General features: G+C 38.1%; 1 pseudogene; it reads left to right on the forward strand.

The window, feature by feature from the left end:
- The window catches only part of LOC129393059 (centriole and centriolar satellite protein OFD1-like), a 54,036-nt pseudogene extending 51,292 nt beyond the window's left edge, over positions 1-2,744 (forward strand).
- Positions 2,745-6,000: the final 3,256 nt, after the last annotated feature.

The following is a 6,000-nucleotide window of genomic DNA, read 5'->3' on the forward strand; positions in this document are numbered from 1 at the left end:
TTAAGCCACCTCTTTGTCCCCCACAAATATTGAAAATACATCTTCTTCAAAACATTACCAAAACGTCTGGTTAGCAGTTTTTTGGGTGTAGTCATGGCACTCAGGAACACACAGAATTACTTAAATAGGCAAGGGATTTTGAGAAATTGTGTTTTGCTGATTCCAGAGTAAATCTGCTTTGGAAAGCACTCAGTGAGACTTGATCTAGAGCCTCTGTCTGCTGGGCACTTTCCTTGGGGCTGAACATACAACAGTGAACCAAACCAAGCCTTTGTCTTCCTGATTTCTAGACATTGAGGCAGATGGTCAGCAAGCCATTACCCAGGACTGCAGAAGAAACGGGCTGCAGCTGATGCACAGGGGACATGGCCACAAGAGGGAGTTTCTGACAGGCAGCCATTTTTCACAGGCCTGAGCAAGGGAATAAAAATAACATGTTGGAATAAAAGAAATCAACTGAGTAACAAGGTGTTCTACCTCTGAGAGAGAATGTACATTATAATATTTCCCTTAAAATTTTTAAGCAGCATAGCGAGTAACATAGTTGTTATTGAGAAATTTTTATATTCATCATTTCACCTCTGCATCTGGGCACAGATGATATGGAAAAGGCTGAAATTTGTTGTCTCTGATATGAGGTACCCAATAAACATACTTTATTTCTTTGCCTTTGTGTCCAAAGACATTTCTGTATTCCACCATACAGGTGCAAAACACACACCAGAGTAGAAAAGTAGTTTGTTCTTCCTATTTATTTCTCAATATAAATGTGCTTAAACAACATTGCTATTTTGAGAATACTATTCCACATAAGAAAGCAATCTCACTTTAGAGTAACTTTTGTTTCTTCTTTAAACAAGGAGGAAGTTGCATTTCTGTCTGCAGAAATGATCAAGTGTCCCTTTTTGTATTTTAATTTCATCAGAAGTATTGAGAAGAGATGGGTGGTGATGAAAGAAAAAATTGTGTTGCTTCTCTCTTATTCGTGAAACTAACTAACTCCCTGCTGATGACTTTAAAATAAGGAAGAGCAAAAGGGTGCAGAATCCTCCAGTAAGCCTATGAATTTTTCTTGTTATTAGCATTGCTAGCTTTATAAAAAAATAAGTTACGTGTCGGAACTTGAAGAGAAAGGTCAGTAAAATTGTTTCTGAGCATGAGATGCAATTAAACATGTGAGATGCAGAGATCTGTGCCAAGATGCAAAGGGAAGAGACAATTTATTAAAACATGGGCATTCCATGGATAAAATAGAAGTGGATGAAACAAGTATCTGTAGGTTTTCAAGAAGCAGGTGCAAGATATCGTGCAAGTAAGGTGCTGGACTGGTTTGGTTACTTGTCCCTTCAGAAATAAGGAGGAGATGACATTTCAGTTAGGTCTTGAATAGCATATCAGGCTTTATGACAGCATGGGATTAATACAGGCTCAGGATACAGTAAAGGCAAATGCCAAGCAAGGAAGACACAGCCATGGCCAGGCCCCAGTGAGTGGGTTGAGAGAGATGAAATATTTCTAGTACAAAGCTGGTGGTGTTACAGGAAATCGATATGGAAAGATAAAGGCAGATTATTGGAGCCCAGACTACCATGGTGTTGAATTCTACCAGAGCACAGACACTGCACAGCAGATACACATCTTCCCCTCAGGAAATGCCTGGTGGAAATGACCACAAGTTACTAGAAGGTACAGACTGACTTCAAGGAGAGTCCTGACTGGGCTGTTTAAGTATTTCAGGGAGATGGTGTGGAAGACACCTGTTGCAGCTGAAATACAGGGAATATGAATGTGCCAGTGCTGGTTGCTGGGCAGATGGAGGATGGAAAGAGCATGACCGAAAAAAAAAAAAAAAAAGAACTAGAATGATCACGCCCATGATGAAGCTGGTGTTGTGGGGATTTCACATGTCTATAGTAGAAAACTCTCAGAACTGTGGATGCGAGGGTAGGTGAAGAGAGCAGGAATAGAGGAAACGATATGGAAAGGATCCACATCTGAATAATAGTGAAAACCCCAGGAAGGGCTGCCGTCCATTTGGAGGAAGTGGGAAATGAACAGTGAGATGGCTAGAATGGCTGGGGGAGTACAGGGGTTTGATGTCTGTTCTGTTTTTCAGAGTAGAACAGACTTGAGCATCTTTATGGGAGTAAGAATTATAAAACTGCTCTGTATAGAAATAGGGATCAGTGGCTCAGTCAGGGTCATACAGATAGGAGAGGTATTATAATGAAAGGCAGAGGTTGAAATGTAGGCTTTGCTTTCAAGAAGAGAAAGGAGATCTGTGTAAAGGACAAGAACCTGTGACATGGAGGGAGGCTATGTCAGTTGGAGTCGGCCATGATGAGGGTGACTTGTATTCATCTCAGCCAAGTGAAGTGGAATGCAGTGGCAAGGAGTTGGGATTGGGGGCCTGAAGTCAATGAACAGGGAAGAGCAACTTGAAGCAGGTCACATGTCAACCAAAAGCCCAGCAGAATCTCTCTGGATCTTGGCAAGGACTCCTGCAGAATGGTCCTGCATTCATTTGAACAATGTGACACGGGCAGCAATTTTTTATTTTCTGTTCTATTAGATCTAGATCAGAAAGAAATTGAAGAACAAAAGGAAGAAGAAAAAAATGTGGAAACAGCAAGTGAAAGAATGAAGGCAGAGAGAAGAAAAAAGGCAGAGTAACCTACATTTTAGAAAGGGAACAGAGGGAACTAGACAAACTGGATCAAGAAAGGGTAATAATTATGACCTAATTCTCTGTACAAGTTGCTGCATTGTTCACCTTTAGTAACTACATTGAGGTGAGTGAAGGGAGTCAATTAGTGTCCAAATTCAGAGGAGTGGCAGGTGCCCGAAAAGGAATCCCTGTCCTCTTCTTGTCTTACAAGCAGTGAGAAATGCTGTGTAGAATACGCAGCTTAGGAGTTTGGTAGTAAATGGTTGTTTTTGAAGGTAATTTTTGTGCATTCTCATCTGATCCTTAAATAAGGCTGTAAAAAAGTAGATTGTGCTTTGCTTCAGAATGTTGCTTTGAAATCAGAGTTTAAGGAAGAGGCTGTCAGTGTCAGCTAGCTGGTACTAGAAGAACCCAAAGGTGGAGATGGCTGCCAGTCCAAGTTTGCTTCCAGGGGCGTATGCTGCACCCCCTTTTCCTCAGGTTCTCTTCTTCCCATCTGTATTCTGATTCTTGTCCTATCAGATGGATTACTCTGTCCACTTAACACCCTTGTTAAGTCTTGCTTGAATTACTGTAACATAAGAATGTTCCCTGGATTCCTGGTTAATTCAAATCTAAAGCGCATGACACTTGAGGGAAATTAATGGCTTCCTTCATTGAGATGATCTATTTGTTTTCCATTGATGATAGGAATGACTTCCATTATGAAAAATTAGTTCACTGGCACACACACTGTGGGCGGGGACACACAGGGCTTCTGTGGTTTATTTTTACTTCTCGAAACAAGAATGCACATCCAAGTAATTGTTCTTCTCCGTTGAAGACAAAAAGGTGAAAAGCATAAAAAATCGAAAGTTCAGATGGAACCTCGAGTCTTTTAAAGGTATTACTCTTTTGATAAACATTTAAGATAAAATATTTCATTCTTAAGACAAAATATTTAAGAGATTTTAGTTTGTCAAAATTTGTAAGGTAGGGTGGTTCACTGATTTAGGACCAAGAGAAAAAAGCTGTTATCATATAACAAGGACATTAGTACTGACATTAATATTTTATATGTCAGAAGCATCATGGTGTTAAATGCATACCTTATGGTTTATTTTGATGTGCTTGCTAAATTTTGTGTTTATAAGTCACTGCTTTTTTAGGCTTTCAAATTACATATATGTTTCAAAAATGGTTCTTAGCCAAGTATTTCATAAAATTAATGCATACCTAATTTCAAAATTCTTCCCTTTCCCCCAGGTAATCAGAGCTCAAGAAAGGTGGTTCAGGAAGGCTCCCTAAAGACATGCTTCAATCTAGTGACAAAGTTGAAATGGACTTGGTTTCCCCACACTGTGTTTTATATGTGAACGGTTAATTGCTTATTTTTTCAGCCAAAAGAAATGGTTAGAAATTTGAGGTTGCCTGTAAGAAGTTATTGAATCAGTCAGAATTACTGACTATAAAAAGAAAGGATTGGATTTTCTAACTTGTGAAATTGATCCTAATATAATTGATAAGCAAGACCAGAAACTCCCCAGAAAATAAATTGAGAACATTACAAAGAAACCAAATAAATCTGACACAAATTTTCAAAATTTTTACGTTTTAATTTTTGTCTCCCCTTTGGTAATTGAACAGGATTTTCTCATGAAGGACCAGATGACTCTTGAAAACCAGGTTTGCTCTCCAGCTTCTATTGCAATATAATGAGAAGATACATAACATTTACCCCTTTGTAAATGTTTCTCTGTCATCAGACAAAACTCTTGATAGAAATCACTGTGTAATCCAGTGTATTTGTTTTTTCCTAATTGTATTTGATACTATAGTGTATGAACCAAGAATAATCAAGTCAAGTGAAACCCCTTTTCCAGTCATAAAATGTCTCATTCATTACACTAAAAGGAGCTGTTCTTTTTAAAAAACATTCTTATTTTGGTCTCAAATTTTTAAATGTGTTTAACCTATCTTATTTGTCAAATCTAGGCCTATATTTGGGAAGGGTAAGCTGTGTTCTTTCCTCTGAAGAGCTGGGCTGCCTTCTGTAAAACAAGAGGCCATTTTTCCCAGCGCATTTCTGTTTTCTACCTGAACATTAAAATACAGATTTTTCTAGGCATTAGAAATAGTACAATATTGCCTCTGGTCTTTGCATTTGATGCCTGTGGCTTTAGTAATTGTGTCCCTCCAGAATTTATATGTTGGAATTTAAACACCCCAGAATGGTAGAAGTAAAAATTCAAGATTTTGGGAGGCAAATAAGAGAGCAATTAGCGACCTTATAAAAGAACTCAATGGAACTAACAAAGCTTTTTAGCCCTTCCACCATTAGAGGAGACACTGTATTTGTCCTCTCTAGAGAATGCAGCAACAAGGGGCCATCTTGGAAGCAGAGACCAGGCCTTCACCAGACATGGAGACCATCAATGCCTTGATCTTGGACTTCTCAGTCTCTAAAACTGTAAGAAATTTATTTCTGGTTTTATAAGTTACCCAGTCCAATGTATTGTGTTATAGCAGCAGGAATGTACTGAGATAGCATCTTTATTGTGGAACCATTGGTCCTCATACTTAATGAATGGGCTTCAAGTGTTTCATTAATTTTAAAACACATGGCTCCTTCTTTACAATTGATTTCATTTTTATTTTCTAAAAATCAACGTTTACAATGCAGAACTGGAAAAAAAAAATCTCTACTGAAACCTGTAGATTGTCCTAGGTTTTTTGGCAGAATCACTGTGGATAATTTAGAGGCTGCCTGTGATCACATCTATGTATTATTTAGTTTCCTGTCTATTCATGTGACTTAAATAATTGCACAAAATGCTACTTAAAAGTAGGCAGAAAGGAAGGTGACAAATAGCACACTAATTGAACTGCTGACTGTTTTTCTGTCATGTATGAATAAAGGATGGTGATCCAGAGTCAGCACCTCAATTAGGAGTGGGCATGTGTCAATAGTGACAAAGGCTAGGCCTCACTAAAAAAGGTCAGATGCAGACAATCCAAATTCAGAATTATATTGACAAATAAGGAGTTGAAAAACATTATATAATAAAACTCTGAGTAACATATTTAGCTCTGCAACTCTAGAGAGTAATTGTTAGAACTGGTTGCTCTATATTTCTGAGTACATCTTTCAATTTTTATACCATCGATTTGAAAAATAAACAACTACACATGGGCACCGATTGCTTGTAATTTGCACAGGTTTAAGCCTTGTTAATCTCATAGGTAGGTGGCTTTTATTTGTTTCAAAACTAGTCAGGAAAGTACTTACTATATACAGAAAACTACAGAAGTGCTTTTGGCACTTTTATACCCAGTACAGCCCGGTAGATTAT

This window comes from Pan paniscus, chromosome Y (genome assembly GCF_029289425.2).
Source record: "Pan paniscus chromosome Y, NHGRI_mPanPan1-v2.0_pri, whole genome shotgun sequence".
Lineage (NCBI taxonomy): Eukaryota > Metazoa > Chordata > Mammalia > Primates > Hominidae > Pan > Pan paniscus.